General features: G+C 40.3%; 1 protein-coding gene across 6 annotated transcripts in view; it reads left to right on the top strand.

Annotated features, from left to right (window-relative positions):
- Positions 1-16,250, top strand: part of LOC114665340 (HIVEP zinc finger 3) — a 488,325-nt gene that overhangs the window by 181,519 nt on the left and 290,556 nt on the right. For 4 of the 6 annotated variants that reach the window (XM_051936193.1, XM_051936188.1, XM_051936190.1 and 1 more), the window contains one exon: positions 8,878-9,078. The exons of 1 other annotated variant lie outside the window; for it this stretch is intronic. The gene's annotated coding sequence lies outside the window, so the exon portion shown is untranslated. Of the gene's footprint in view, positions 1-8,868; positions 9,079-16,250 lie in introns of all 6 variants that reach the window. One more of the 6 variants, XM_028819849.2, reaches the window with a different exon arrangement.

Consider the following 16,250-nt stretch of genomic DNA (forward strand, 5'->3'; position numbering starts at 1 on the left):
GCACAGGGGTGCTGGGATTAGCATTGCTGCATCTTTCAACCAGAGGTCTGCTTTTCAGAGGCTATGCCTCGTCATTGCCTGCATGCAGTTTGCATGTTCTCTCTGTGATTGTATGGATTTCCTTTCAACATCCCAAAGATGTGCAAGTCAGGTGAATTGAGAGCCCTAAATTGGTGACAGTGTGAGCGATTGAATGTGGACCCTGCTGTTGACTGGCATCTTATCCAGGACTGTTTGATGCATTGTAGACCGTGCTGCCAGAAAAGGCTTTCAGCCATCCATGGATTGGATTAAGCAGGTTTATGAAAGTATTGCTGGACTGGTGGCCCAAAATTAGCCACTTCTGGCCTGTGGTAGGCCGACACAACAGGCTTTCTTTAGCCGTGTGCCCTGTGCTCCCATGGGAGTCTCTGCTTTCCTAAAAAGTTGATAAAGCTGATCCAATGATCTGTGAGTGGAGAACACTTTCTCACGCGCTTTCCTAAAGTAGGTTTATGCACAGCTTGGCCCATATGGTAAGGGTTTTGCCTACATCACCTCACGAAGCAGACTTCCTCCGTCTTGGCTCTGCTGCCTGTGTGACAAGCTTGCTCTGTGAGAATTTGCTCACTTTTTCACACTTGCAGAATAATGTGCTGAACTCTCTCTGTCTAACCAGCAGGGCTGGCTACTGAGCTATAAAAATGCTTGGTTTTCTCTCTGAAGGAGGAATGTTTCATTTTTTGATAATTCTTCTTTCTCACCAATTTCTGATTCCTTGGAGGCTGTTGATCATATTTTCAGAATGTACAATAAATTACATCTTAACTCCATCACAGGCTAGATTTGATATTTATTTCCAGCTTATTTTCTCTCTCTTGCTTTTTGATCTTAAGTAGCTGAGTATATCGGTTGTCTCAGCCAGTGTGAGTGTGGATGTAGTCTTTGTATTTGTGTGCCTTGTGATTTACTGCCACCTCATCATTTACGTCAATGTCAATTTATTTATATAGCACATTTCAAAACAACTGCTGTTGAGCTAAAGTGCTGTACAATTTGAAGCATCAATAATAAACTCACACATAAAAACACATAATAGGACTAACCAGGAAATGCCATGGAATAAAAATGAGTTTTTAGCCTGCTCTTAAACACAATCAGAGATGATGATGTCCTTATGCTAAGAGGTAAGCTGTTCCATAACTTCAGAACAACACAGGCGAAAGTTTGAACAGCATGGAGTAGCGAGCAAGAGCAGATTGGCAGATGTAAGGGGACAGGTGGGAGCATAGGGTACTAAAAGGTTAACCATATAGGCAGGAGCTCTTCCATTAAGAGCCTTATAAACTAACATTAAAATTGTAAAATCAATGCGATATTGGATGGGAAGTCAATGCAAGGCAGCTAATACTGGTGAAAGGTGCTCACGTTTGCAAGTACCAGTGAGAAACTTAGCTGCTGCAGTCAAGAAAGGGCACAGCAATTAATTCCATAATACAAGGAACTGCAGTAATTGAGTCTTGAGGAAATTAAAGTGTGAATAACCTTCTCCAAATCACTATGGGATAGAAAAGGTTTAACCCTAGCCAAAGATTGCAACTGATTTAACACTCGTGCGAACAACAGCATTTACTTGCTTCTCAATATTAAATCACTCATCCATTTAAACCCCCAGTTTTTTAATAAAATTTCTATGGTAGACCAAGAAAGAACCAAGCATTGTGTCAGTAGTGTTGAGAACATTAGCAGGTTGAAAATCAATCAATCTTCATTCAGTGCAAGAAAATTTAAGGCTAGTCAAGCTTTCACATCATCTAAACAGTTCATAAGTGACTCAAGTGGTTTATCAGTCCCCTGCTTGAAGGGAAGGTAAATCTCTGTGTCGTCTGATGAAATATTATGCTTCCTAAAAACAGAACCTAGTAGTAATATGTATAAACCAGTAACAGCGCACTGCATGATAACGTGCGGTGAATACACTTGACTTGAACATTCCTATTTCTCATCCTCTTTCTCTGTATGTTTACCATTCATTTGCTCAGAGGTTGATGCGCTTGCTGCTTCCTGAGCAGCTCTTCTTTTCTCTACCCTAGCGGCCCTCTTCTTCTCTTCTTTCATCGGCATCTTTTGTGTTAAAACTGATTAAGTCAGTGTTTGTGTTGCAATTACTTAGTACGTTTTCCTTAATGTTTCACTTAAGCTGACACTTAAGTCTTCAATCTGCCTCAAGAATGATTTAAGATATGAAAAGGTAGGGGAAGTGATGGCGAAGGTGGTAGGGATGAGAACGGCGCCCTCACACATGTGCTGCACGGCCACCCTACTGCTCGATGCCAAGACTTGATTCTACAATAAAATAAAATAAAAATAAAAAGAGGAATAACCTTGGAGGTCAATCATCACCCCGAAAGCGTATAGTAGAGTCACGTAGTATATGTGTACCAAATTTCAGGTCAATAGGTCGAGCTACAGGTGATTTAAAATCCTGGACAGACAAATGGACAGCCACAGTAATGTATTATATAAGAAGATTTAAAGAACAGGTTCAAGAATAGACCCCCTGTGATACACCACAGGAAAGAGGAACAGAACGAGAATGTGCTGGGATAGGCTTCTGCTCCCCATGTGTCTTTTGGGTGTTCTCCTGGCATACACATAAGATTTGTTCCAGGCGCTCTACCCTGTGAGGAGGAAAGGCTGCACTAAACAGACCTGATATAACTGAGTGATGGTGTTTGCACATGTGTAATCTGCACTAGACTGTCCCATGCCATCCTTGGTTTGTTTCTGCCCTCTGCTAAATTTTGCTGCCATAGGCCTTTTTTCTAAACCTGTTTTTTTCATTACACAATGGGAGAAATTTGAAGTTTATTTTGGCAGCTCTGGGTAACAGTCCATCTTAAGGCACACTGTGCTCACTCACTCACTCTCGCTAACCGCAAAGAGCATTCACAAAGACCCCCACTTTCAATTACACTCATGCATACCTTAAGACCATGACTTACATGATTTTTCCAGCAATTTTCAGTTGCAGACTTCATTAACAAAATCTTAGTGAGACGGAGGCAGTCGGCGGGTGTGCTCCCTTGAAGGCCATTTGTGTAATGTGACATGCTTGGCGACTCTCAATTAGTTCACAACCTGCTGTCTTTAGTCGTAGGGGTGGGCTCTGTGAGCATGAGAGCTGACATCCAATGAATGCTCATCTGGAGTATAATGCCTATAATGCAGTGATGAGGAATAAGGAACACAAGTGTTTTGGACCTCACAAACAGAAGAGAAGCTCGTCTGTCTGATGTCTCAAGTTTTAAATACTATTACAGAATGGAAAACAATAAAAGATAAGACAGAGACTTCAGCTGAATTCACTGTATCTATTAACCCTTTGTGCAGTACTGGCTTTGTAAGGCAGCTATCACAAAAAGGGGCGAGCACGACTGAGCTGGAAGGCCATCACGAAGTCCATAAGTTAGACATTTCCAGCGACCATCACTCATTTGGTCTAGCAGTGAGATCAGCAACAGTCTGTCATGCCCCAGGACTAAACGTCACGTAATATGACATTGGCTTTAGGTATGTGGGGAAAAAAATATACACTGTGGATATAGAAAGAACATACAAATTCCACACACAATTACCTGGCCTGGAAGTAAACACAGTTCTCTGAAACTATGTATGGCCACCATTTTAGCCTCTTAGAATAAAAGATAATACAATTACAAGGTGACTTAAGGGGAAATATTGAGATATTTGAGAAGAGACAGCAAACATCCTCATATACAGTTAAAGCATAAAAGAATGAAGTGATGCTTTTGAGCACCCAGTTGATAGACAGAGCGGCGTAATCGCCATCATAATGGCTGCTCATTTTTAATTAATGGTCATGAGAACACTTGGTGGGATGAGTAGGTGGAATGAACTAAATGCAATTTATATAATTTTACAAAAGAAAAGAAACTATCATCTCGAGCATCCATCCATCAGTTCATGTTTGAACCTGCCTATTCCAGGTCAGGGATGGTGCCTGTCCCGCCAACAGGAAGATGCAAGGCAACAGCCAGGTCTGAATGGGACACCAATCATCTTAAACCACTTCTTGACATAGTAGGTGCTGTAAAGGAGGACAGCTACTTGCTCACCCATCCATCTACCCATGTTTGAACCTGCTTATTCCAGGTCAGTGTCACCTGGGATGGTGCCTGTCCTTCCAGCAGGAGGGTGCAAGATAAGAACTAGGGGTGGATGGGACACCGATTACCTTAATCCACTGCTAGACATACTGTAGTAGGTGCTGTAAAGAAGGACAGCTACTTACAAGAATAATGGCCATCCTTGCTGCTGTATCCCTCATTGAAACAGAAGAAGCTATGATGTTCTGTAGCTTTAAATCCAAAATACAAAGGTAGGAAAACCAAATATGTTCAGTATGATATGGATTTAAAGAAGAAATACCAGCCACTGGCACTGACTGAAGTCTGATGCAGGTAGAATGAAAGTTAATATTGTCAACTTGATGCCAGGGTTCATCAAAAGAGCTAAAGTTGTTTATGGGGTCCTTAATCAGGAAACGAAACTAGTTTGTTGTTTTATGTCATTTCATTTCACATTGTACAAGTACCAATTGTAGATTTTTAATTTATTTTACAGCCTGCTTAAGAAACTGGAATTTTGAGTAAATGCATTGATGTAAGGCTGTGCACCACTTTTATTTCTAAAGTTCCATAAATGGGACTGAAATATCCTTCTCCACCCACTACAAGTGCTGTTCTATTAGTCTGTCTCAATATTCAGTAGAAAAACCTTCAATAAATACTGATTCAGTTCTGGGCTGGTGTGCCATTTCCATATAATTGCATGCAAACAGGCAAAAGCATATTAGGAGACAAGTAACAGTTCTTTTTTTTTTTTTTATTAATTTTTATTGTAATCATTCCATACAAATAGATCAATTTATAACCAAACAAAATTGAAGACAAATCAAACCCCACCCCTGAGAAGGAGAGCTTAGCTAAAGGAGAATTGCTTAGGGCTTTTTAATAAGGCAACAATAAACAAAAGAAAGGGAGAAATAAATATATAGGTAAATAAGAAATGGAGAAGGGAATTAAATGCGGTAATAGTTATTTCTCTTATTCTAAAATAATCTTGATTAGATCCTGCCAGATTTTGAAAAAAATTTGTACAGATCCACTAACTGAGAATTGTATTTTTTCCAATTTCAAATAATATAAAACATCGGTTTCCCACTGACTTATCAGAGGAGAGTTAGGATTCTTCCAATTTAACAGAATAAGTCTGCGTGCCAAAAGTGTAGTGAATGCAATCACCGTTTGCTTGTCCTTCTCCACTTCAAGTCCGTCTGGAAGAACACCGAACACAGCTGTTAATGGGTTAGGAGGGATTGTGATACTAAGGCTGTCTGAGAGGCACTTAAAAATTTTTGTCCAAAATGATGTTAGTTTGGTGCAGGCCCAGAACATGTGACCTAGTGAGGCAGGAGCTTGGTTGCAGCGTTCGCAGATTGGATCCTGCCCTGGAAACATTTTGGACAGTTTTAAGCGAGACAGATGAGCTCGATATATAATTTTTAGTTGAATAATTCTATGCTTTGCGCATATGGAGCTCGAGTGAATTCTCTGCTTTGCTACCTTCCACTCCTTTTCTGATATATTGATTAACAGATCTTCTTCCCAATGTCCTCTTGGATCTTTGAAAGGTAGGGACTCTAATATGATTTTATATAATGCGGAAATGGTGTTTAATTCCTTGAAATTGAGCAGTATTTTTTCCAGCATTGTGGAGGGTGCGAGGTGGGGGAAATCGGGCAATTTCTGTTTAACAAAATTTCTAATTTGAAGATAGTGAAAGAAATGTGTAGCTGGTAATTGTTCAAAAGATGCAAATATGTTGTCTATATAAAGATCTCTGAGCATTTTAATCCCAAAACTTTTCCAGGTATTAAAAACTGGATATGTTTGTGAGGATTGAAAGAGGTGGTTCTCTTGCAGAGGTGCCACAGATAAAAGATTTTCCATCTTAAAATGCTTTCTAAGTTGGTTCCATATTCTGAGTGAGTAAAGCACAATTGGGTTATTAGTATATTTGCGATAACTTGCATTTATTGGAGCGCAGAGCAGGGAGTATAAAGTAACAGTTCTAAACGGAGGCCGCCTATTATGGTTTTGCCAATAACAGGGTAACCTCTGATTTTTACATACAGTGAAGGGCAAAAGTATTCAATCCCATTGGAAGTCTTCATAATTTTCTGCATGACAAAAGAGTTGTACACATATTTATCCATTCAGTATTTTTAATGTAAACTCTTATGCTGTGGGGTGGAGTGGTGGCTCTGAGGCTAGGTCTCTGCACTGGCAATCGAAAGGTTGCCAGTTCGAATCCCGTAAATGCCAAAAATGACTCTATTTTGTTGAGCCCTTGAACAAGGCCCTTAACCTGTAATTACTCCGTCCTGGGTATGACATTAATCTGCATCCAGCCCTGTAAGTAGGCCCTCCAACCTGCAGGGAAAACCTGGGGGTTTATGGCAGAATTGGCACTGCAGCCACCATAAAAAACCTCACACTGTTCCATTCCATCTGAACTAGTGTGGTGCTGAGGTGTCACCTGTTGCATGGCTGCACTCGGGTCCTGATCTGGGATTCTGAGTAGGTTTGTCATGTGGTGGGTGCGGCAATGCGCTGTATCGGCTCATGCTCCTAACTTCCTCCTCCTCCTCCACTTATGCTGTACCAATACATTTCCAAAGTCAAAATAAACCGTTTTCTTTAGAATAATTAACTGAAGAAGAAAACTCAAAAGTTATTGTTTGCATAAGTATTTAAAACTCTGTGCTGTGGATGCTCCAGGGTTATGCAAATGATGAATTAATCACAAACAACATCAAAGGTGACAGTCATTTGACCATAATTAAACATAACGAGGTACTACTTGTGACTCCTACTTGTGTACATCTCTTTGGATATAAAAACCCTCCTTTTTATGGGCCATTGTCTTTGTTGGACAATCACTGCAGAAATGAAGATGAAGGAACAGTCTGCTGATGTGAGAAACAAAGTCATTGAAAGGCACAAGGCAGAAAATTGCTACAAAAAATATTGAAGAGTCTGAATGCCCCATTAAATACTGTCGGATCCATCATCAGAAACTGGAATGTTCATCACAATAGCAAGACTCTAACTAGAACAGGTCATCCCTACAATGTCTGCAATGCTCTTTGGCTGAAACTGGAGTGAAGGTTCAGGGGTCCACAATTTGAAGAGCTCTCCATAAAACAGGCCTCTAAGGGAGGTTAGCAAGAAAGAAGTCATTCCTTAAGAAGGTCCACATAAAGCACATATGGCATTTGCTACAAAGCAGGAGAAAGACCCAATTAAGATATGGGAGATGAGACCAAAATAGATGTTTTTGGCCATACTTCATAGAGGTTTTTACAACATAAAACTAACTCCGTCCATACCTCTAGAAACACCATTCCTATGGTGAAATGTGGTTGGGTCAGCATGGGGATGCTTTTTATGTGCTGGGACTGGGAATCTTGTTAGAGCTGAAGGAACAGTGGAGGAATACAAATACCACACAATACTACAGGAGAACTTGTTCCAGCCTGCTGTAAACCTAAGGCTTGGGAGAGGATTCATCTTTCAGCATGACAATGACCCTAAAACATAAGTCCAAAGCGACACCGGAATGGCTCAAAAACAGAAAGGTGAATGTTTTGGAATGGCCAAGTCAAAGCCCTGAACTTCACCTTATTGAGATCCCGTGGCACTATTTGAAAACTATTGTCCAGAGGCACCACACCACCAATTTAGAAGATCTCTATAAATTCTGACAAGAAGAATGGGGAAGAATCACTCCTCCAAAACTGGAACATACATAACGTACCCAAAAGAATGAAGGCTGTTGTTGCTGCTGAAGGGTTCTCGATGAAGTATTAATGTGTAGGGCTTGACTTGAGTACTTCTGCAAACACTGACTTTTGAGGTTATCTGCTTAAGTTAAATATCTACAGGAAATGGTTAATTTGGAATTTGGAAATGTATTGTTACAGCACAAGAGTTTGCATTAAATATACTGAAAGGTTAAATATGTGTACAAATCTTTTTTGTCATACAGAAAATTATGACGACTGCCAAGGGGATTGCATACTTTTGCACTCTACTGTAACTCTGACAAGAATAAAATGGAAGTAGTGAATTGTGTTTGTTTTCTTTCTATCAGTTTTTGGGTTAGACTTGTACCTGCAGGCACTTGATAGATAGATCAGTACATACGCAGATTGATAGTTTTATAAATTTAGCTTATACAGAAGCTGAAGAAACAGAAATATTGTAACAAGCAACGACAACCCCCTCAAAACACACAAGAATTACAAAAAATATTCAAAACTTCAAATTTGGCTAACAATAAGAGAGCTTTAACAGAGAGGCATTATACAGGTGTATTGCTGTCGGTATAAAGGATCCTCAGTTGTGTTTCTTGACAGACTTCTGCTGAATAATTAATTGACTGAAAGTCCTCAGTGCTGGTGTGTCACAGAGAAGATGTGCAGCATTGTTCATAATGACACTCAGTTTTGTTTTCATTCTCTCCTCCATTGCTACCCGCAGCGTGTCCCATAATTGAGTCTGCCTTCTTGATGAGCTTGTTGATTTGGTGGGCCTCACTTGAAGTGATGTTAACAGCCAGCACACTACACTGGCTATCACAGAGTTGTAAAACATGTAAAGAATCTTGTTTGCACTGTGACTATGTAAGAAACAGTCAGATATAACCATTTTATGGACAGCATACAAACTCATACTCTTGCAAAAGTAATCCAGTAGTGAATAATAATGATTATCGTGGTATTCTTTCTAATCTTCCTAGACTCTGCAGAATGTTCCAGTCTCAGATGTCAGTGCTACCTATCCATGGTATAGAGATGATGAGTCCCCGAATTCCCCACCTATGGTCCTAAGGACAGCATCAACACAGTTTGTTGGCAGACTGAGACTTTTCAGCTCCCGCTTTTTGGACTTCAGTCAGGATTGAGAATCTGAGAGTGTCGCTCCCTGATATGCCTAATTCCAAGTACAGGTACTGTAGATCGCCCTCGTTTCCTGCTGCATTGCAATCATCATCTGAGATAATTGATAGGGTTTGTAGGGTAATTTCGCTGTTTCTGGAGAGGCCTATCCCAATTATAATCACCTTATCTTTTATGTATCAGCTACCACTCAGTACTTTCAAACTATTCCTGAGTTTTTATATATTTTTTTATGGATACATTGTATGGAGAGAGAGAGAGAGAGCTTCTTTTACAGGGAATATACAACCAAGCAGATGATCCAAATATCAGAAAGACTCCTACCACCTTTATTAATATGGCTTCACAGGAGGCCAACTCCCACAGCATTAAGTGCAAGACCAGTGGAGTGCCAGTCTATCATATGGCACACTTACATAAACTAATACAATTTAGAGCATTCAGTTAGCCTTAAATGACTGTGCATGAACAGTCTAAGTATACTGAGATAGTCCAAGCAGACAGGACGAGAACTCATAAACTCCACACAAACAGTGACCAAGATTTCACTCTGGACCCCTGTAGTTGAGCTAAACACTGCGCCACTATGCTGCTAATTATAGTGCTGACTTATTCACCTGTTTCATAAAGAGACAAAATTACACATCTGACCGTTTCACCAAGGTGGATTGTGAAGTGGACATAATATAATTGTTGAAATCCTGCAAGTCTAATAATGTCTCAGTACCCCCAAGGAGTAATAGCTCCTTCTGGTCTGTGGTCTGGACGAGGAGTGTCAGGTCACATCCATATTTTTTACTCAACAATTTTTTTTAGCAAATGAAATATAATCTTAAAGTGTACTTGCCCATAATTCATGGAAACCCTCCTGTTTAAATTGAAAGTGAAGAGATAACTCACATTCTTGCAGTTGATCGATGTGGTGTGCACTGCTCCGAAGTTTAAAAATGGCATTAGTTTTAAAGTCAACATAAATTCACACCCACATTTCTACTGAAATGACAAGAATTGCTCACTATAAAGTGGCCAGGGGGGAACAACCTCTGGATCAATGGCAGTCTATTCCGTGACACACACAAACACAAACATGCCTGCTCTCACTTTCATGAGGAATAGAGTTGTTGGAGGAGCACCAGAGTATTGGATAAAAACTGATACAAAGTGGTAACATCCAAACTCCATATTTATAGACTCTGTGTGGTATAGGGGGTCCACGGCTTTGAAGAAAAGGCCAGCTTTTAAAATAAATAATCGCCACACTCCCGGCTTAAAGAGCACTTGTGGTAGTGTGGCCGGAGCAGTTCCCCGATGCGATGTAGTGCTGCCGTTTCCTCGCTTAAGTGCACAGGTGAGGAATCGTCCGTATCCGTAATTGATGCCAGGAGCTGCTAATCGCCACACCAGTGCCACATCCCCATTATAAGTAGGAGAAGCGCGAATGCGGAGGGAGGAAAAAAGATTGAAAAAAGAGAATGGAGATTAGTGGGAAGAAGAGGAAGGCTGGAGAAGTGAAGGAGCCGGTGTGAGCGAGTGAGTGAGTGAGTGAGAGCAGGCTCGCTGTAAGGATAGGCAGCTGGGAGAAGTGAGCCGTAGCGGGGTGTATGGCCGGCACCCGAATGCAGACGGATTGGGTCACTCTTGCTGAATTTTACAAAGGAGCAGGAGTGACCACGTTCAAGGATGCCTTGCCGCGTAAGACTGGGAAAGCAGCAGATGACGGAGATTTGGGATCTCTGCCATTGCCGTTGGTGGAACCCAAGTCTTGGTCCAGGAAAGTTGTCGTATGGAGCCAGAGGACGGAAGGTATCCGGACATGGAGAAGGTCAGCTGTAGGTAGGATGACACCCCTGGTGCATGGCCCGGATGGGAGAAGAAGGGTTTTGTTTTTAAAGGACTACTTCCAGCCAGTATTTTAACCTCATTTTTAAAGAATTTATTTATTGGATTTCAACCTCCACATTTTGACTGTTTTTAATGGATTATTTATTTGTTGACTTTTAGAAGCACTGCACTTGCTTTCAAACACTGTTTGGATTTGTTGATTTTAAATAAAAGCACTTCTGCACTTTGCACCTTTCCCCTTGCTTCGTTGTGGTGTTCTCATTGTCCAGCTCATCTGGTTACATTACCAACGGTGTCGGGTTCAAGGGCTCCCAAAAAGGAAGAGGGAATATGGAGCAAGAACGTGCATCGTCACACTCTCCTGGAACTTTCTACTACTTCACCCAAAAATGATTTTTTTTCTTTTATGTTACTTACCCCACGTAGTTTGTAGTGATGCCTGACAAAACGTTTTAATCTCATGTTTTCATGGCAGACAGGGATACTAACTTTCTGATATCGTTTGTATGAAAATGTGCTACAGAAATCAATGTTGTTGTCATTAATAGAATAGGCATCTATGGAGACTGGACCAAATATAAAAACTCCATGAAAGAATTGCACACTAAACGTATTACATATTCCACATGTCAGTTAGCGAGTCGTATGCTCACAACATGAGTGTATTTTTGCTAAAATATTACTAAATAAATATCCATCCATCCATTATCCAACCCGCTATATCCTAACTCCAGGGTCACAGGGGTCTGCTGGAGCCAATCCCATTCAACACAGGGTGCAAGGCAGGAAACAAACCCCGGGCAGGGCGCCAGCCCACCGCAGTACTAAATAAATACTTCAGGAAAATCACAGTAGTGCATGCAGTGAAGAATGTTCATATGGGACTGAGCTTTTGAATTTTAAACAGGACTCTTGACCAATGAATGAGGTTAACAGGAGGGTCTTAAATTCAAAAGCTTGATCCTGTTTCAATATGTGTCCTGTTTTTTTTTTTCAACAATATTTTAGCAAAATTACAGGTGTTTTCCTTATTGTGAGCATAGGACTAGATGACTTGAAATGTGGATTATGTGACGAAATTAATTTGAGTTTTTCATGGACATTTTATTACTGTTTGCTGTGGTCCAGCGTTGATCTCCATAGACACCCATACTATCAGAAACTTTGTTATCTCCGTTCTCCATCTTTCTTGGCCATCCCTACAAACTACACAGGGATACGTAATGTATATAAAAAGAAAAATATTATTTTTGAGTGGAGTATTCCTTTAGGGTAATATGACATTGTTTCTTAGCATAATGTTGCCAGGTACAAGGGTGTCATAGTGGGGGGTAAAAGGGCAATGATTACCTGGGGCCCACTATGGGCTTCAAAGCCTGGAATGAAATGTTTGTTTTCGAGAGGAAGGGACCCACAGAGACTACTTATGTTTAGGGCCCAGTGTTCTGTGCTACATCCAGGGTCAATGCCTCCATTAAGGCAAATTAGCCATTCACCTAGGGTGCAGATTATAAGGTGTGTGTGTCCCAGCCTCATGGGTTAGCTACCGAACAGTCGGTTGGCACACTAATAAGTTTGGCCTAGGGCACAAAATATCCTAGCATGGCACTGGCTGCACCCCTGGCCATATATCATTTTGTGTTTAGCGCTGTCATTTGTGTTTGACTGCTAGTTTTATTTTTTATTGTGATACGTAAATGTAGGACTGCTTCCTCACTTGAACACAATCCTGCTGGAATAGGCTCCACATCAGCATGATCCTGTGATTAAGCAGAATCAATAGATATATGGATGTGGAGATGTACTTGTAAATGTGTGTATTACTCTGCGCTTGAAAAGGAAAGTGCACTATTTTCGTATCTTTAAAAATGACTTTAGCAATGTTGATGACAAGAAGGCATTCCCTGCCGGTCTGGTCCAGTCGATACATATCAGTACCCTCCTCGTGTCTATTAAATATTCAAATTTATCTCCTTGAAGTGTGCGTGATGATAGACGTCAAACAGATGGGAACCAATCTAGTTTGTGAGAGGTGGGTTTCTGACACCAGTCTCAGAGAAGGTAACAAATCTACCTTTGCCATCCTTGGTTATTAATGAGTTGTTTATTTTGTAAATTGTCATTTGCATCAAGCTTATGTTCAATTATCTGGAAGCAGTGTGAAGTGAGGGCCTGCCATCTCTTAAATCTACAGATGGAAAGTTGCAGTGAGGCTGAAGCAGAAGCTGGAAATAGACTCTAGACTAATGAAGGCGTAGTGTTAATAACAAAGTTCTCTCAAAACAGCTGTACTGAGGAATGCTGTTTCTCGTATTTAGATGGGATCAGTGAAATGTCTCTGTGTTCATTGGTTTTGGTTTTGACAATGTACATGTGATATTGTTGAGTACGGGAAAGGCCCTATATAACTAAAATGTATAGTTATTAATAGTTTCAGTTTTGAATAACAATATTTCTTTACTGTCCGAGCTGTTAAAGGTACAGTTACAAATGTGTGGTGGGAGTGCAACACACAAAGTGGCTCCAAGTCTACACCGCACGGGAACTCATTAGTTCCTAAAAACATAGTTCCTATGGCGGTTAGCATCCATTGTTTTTCAGACAAGTCTCTAGCATTGTGGTTTGAGGGATTTAGAGGATGTTTAAACTCCTTTTTCATATTCATTATGTAATCTTGATCATCGCACCTCCACCAGTTTCGAATACACATCAAAACTTCCAGCCACATAAAGCAAGACTCCTTACCTCCTCAGAATAAGACAAATTACGTTATTAATTACATTTATTAGTTTTCTGGTACATTGAATTGCATTCATTTTGGTTTTTGTCAAGCATCAGCTCATTTTCCAACCTGCTTAGTCCTGAACATGGTCACGGAGAGTGTGGGAGCCAATCCCAGCTTGTACAGGGCACAAGGCAGGAACAAACCCTGAACATGGTGCCAGTCCACACACACACACACACAAACAGTAGGGCCAATTTAGGATCACCAATCCACCTAACCTGCATGATTTTGGACTGTCAGAGGAAACCTGAGAACCTGGAGAAAACCCATGCCAGACACGGGGAGAATGGGCAAACTCCAAGCAGTGACGACCTGGGACATGGACCTTGGTCTCCTAATGCCTCCCTGTTTGGTTTTTGTATTGAAAAGAAAATGAGTGATTCTCTGTCCACATCAAGACTGTTTTTCATTATTTTTAATGGGAATAGTAGCCCCATAATACATTGTTTTTTATAAATTGCATTTTTTTAGTCTGTATTAGCAGTGCAGTATATTTGTTTCTGTATTTACTTAAGCGGAGCAGAGATACAGTTCATGATTGACTAAGTGATGTGGACGATGCTAACCACTAGGAGCCACCCAGCAGCTTGTAATTCAGCCTGCACATTTCTAGATCTGGGTGGGCACTGATTCAGTGGTGGGAGAATGAACTGAAAGCCGTGTACCTTACAGCCTGTCACCTTAGCTCTTAGGTCACACTGCAGGAATTTTCCTATTGTGGTACAGTACTTCTGCTGTAACTAAATATGCTGCTGCCTCACAGTTCCAATGAGTTGGGTTTAAATCCTGGTATGATCACTGTTTCTGATGATTTAGCACATTTTACTGGTGTCCACATGGTTTTCTCCAAACGGTCATATTTCCTCCTCCATCCAAAAGAGGCGCAGTTTGGAGTGACGCGTGTCCAGTTGCAGTAAATGTGAGCATGCACCCATTGGGCCTAGCGGTCAAATGTAAGCCCTTCCAGTGTTTGTTAATGTGTTCAGCTGAGTGCTGCTGTAATATGGATGGATGAATATGGAAGGATTAACACAACATAATATTTCTAAACTCACAAAGTCCAATTCAGTGTGGTAGGTGGGATGAAGCCTTTGCTGACAGGTTTGGGCACAAGGAAGGGACCAGGCAGGGTGTAATAATTAGTAAAATGTGAGAGAGCAACAGTAATAAATAAAAGTGATTTAGTTTAAAATTAGACATTTATATAACGTTTTGGTTCTGTTTTTCTGTGCTTATATAACTACTTCAATCACAGCATGTTAGCTAAAGGAAACAAAGACAGTGCTATAGATTGATCTATCATCTTTTGAAGGCCTTTTGTTCTGAAATATATTTATACAGCCGCAGAACGTTTCCGTATTCCATGCAGAGTTGTCTTTTTGCCTGGTGTAGTGCTTCTCTGTAACATCAAAGGTTTTGAAATGCCCATAGATACATCCATTTTACATGGTTACTATTCTTAGAGATTAGGATCCTTATAAACTACTGTATAATGATATCCAGGTTTATCCTGAGATCAGGCTTGGGTTAAAGTTGCGTAATACTGAGTTGTTAAAGAACTCCATTCTCCTGTGCTCTCTAACAGCAATGTATGGTGCATAACAGAAAAATAAATAAATGAAGCTTTAATATCTCCTAACATTCTTAGACCAGTTGCGTTTTTTCTTAAACACTCTGCTTCCATGTAATTAAAATCTTTCTGCATATTGTCTTTTATTTAGTCAGTTTTTATTTTATAGAGCCCCTTTATCAGAAAGAAGCATTCAGGGAAGGATTACAGTATGCTACCTAAAATAACAATTAAATAAACAGAACAATATTATACACAGAATGTGTTATTATATTATATTATATTTTAGATTTATGTTGTCAAATCCATAATGCCAGTCTTCTCAGACCTAAAATGATTTTGGGCTGTAATTGACACTGTTCTGACTCCCCCATCATAGCAGCTAAGGCTAAAATTGTGTCTCGGCTTAAAGCTGAGCTACTTAATCGTGCCAGTTTAATCGGACTTTCTGTGTAATTCCAGATGACGCTGATATAGCCTGCTGGTAGATGAACTGCATCTGTATGTAAGCTTCAGAAATGTATTGTCTCTGCCTTAAACCTTTAATTGTTTACTTAATCCTTACTTAAAGTGATTGTAGTAGCCTTACAAACTGAGCAAAAAAGCATTACGACTCTTCAGCTGATATGTAGCTCTATAGCTGCATTTGTTTTCCATTTATGGCATAGAGTACCACATCAAATACTGTCATAGTAACCTAAAAGTCCATAAAGACTAGACAGATAGAAGGAATGAACAAACTAGCAAACTAACAGACTAACCATGTTTGTCCCCGGCGGATATTTGGCTGTTAGGTTCCTGATTAAGAAATTAGTTGATGCCAGGCAAGGGCATTCTAAAGATCGCCAATATTTAAACTGTTTCCAACGTGGCATACTCATTATAGGTGCAGAACAGCTCTGTTTAGACTTCTACATCTTGATCACTGGCAAGTGAAATGGCCGATTTGTTGTCACATAAGAGGTCAGAAGTAGGGTTTGATTCATAAACTTGTCCAATGTGGTAGTCACTTTGAGGAGGTGGGC

The sequence above is a fragment of the Erpetoichthys calabaricus genome, chromosome 14 (assembly GCF_900747795.2).
Source record: "Erpetoichthys calabaricus chromosome 14, fErpCal1.3, whole genome shotgun sequence".
Classification (NCBI taxonomy): Eukaryota; Metazoa; Chordata; class Cladistia; order Polypteriformes; family Polypteridae; genus Erpetoichthys; species Erpetoichthys calabaricus.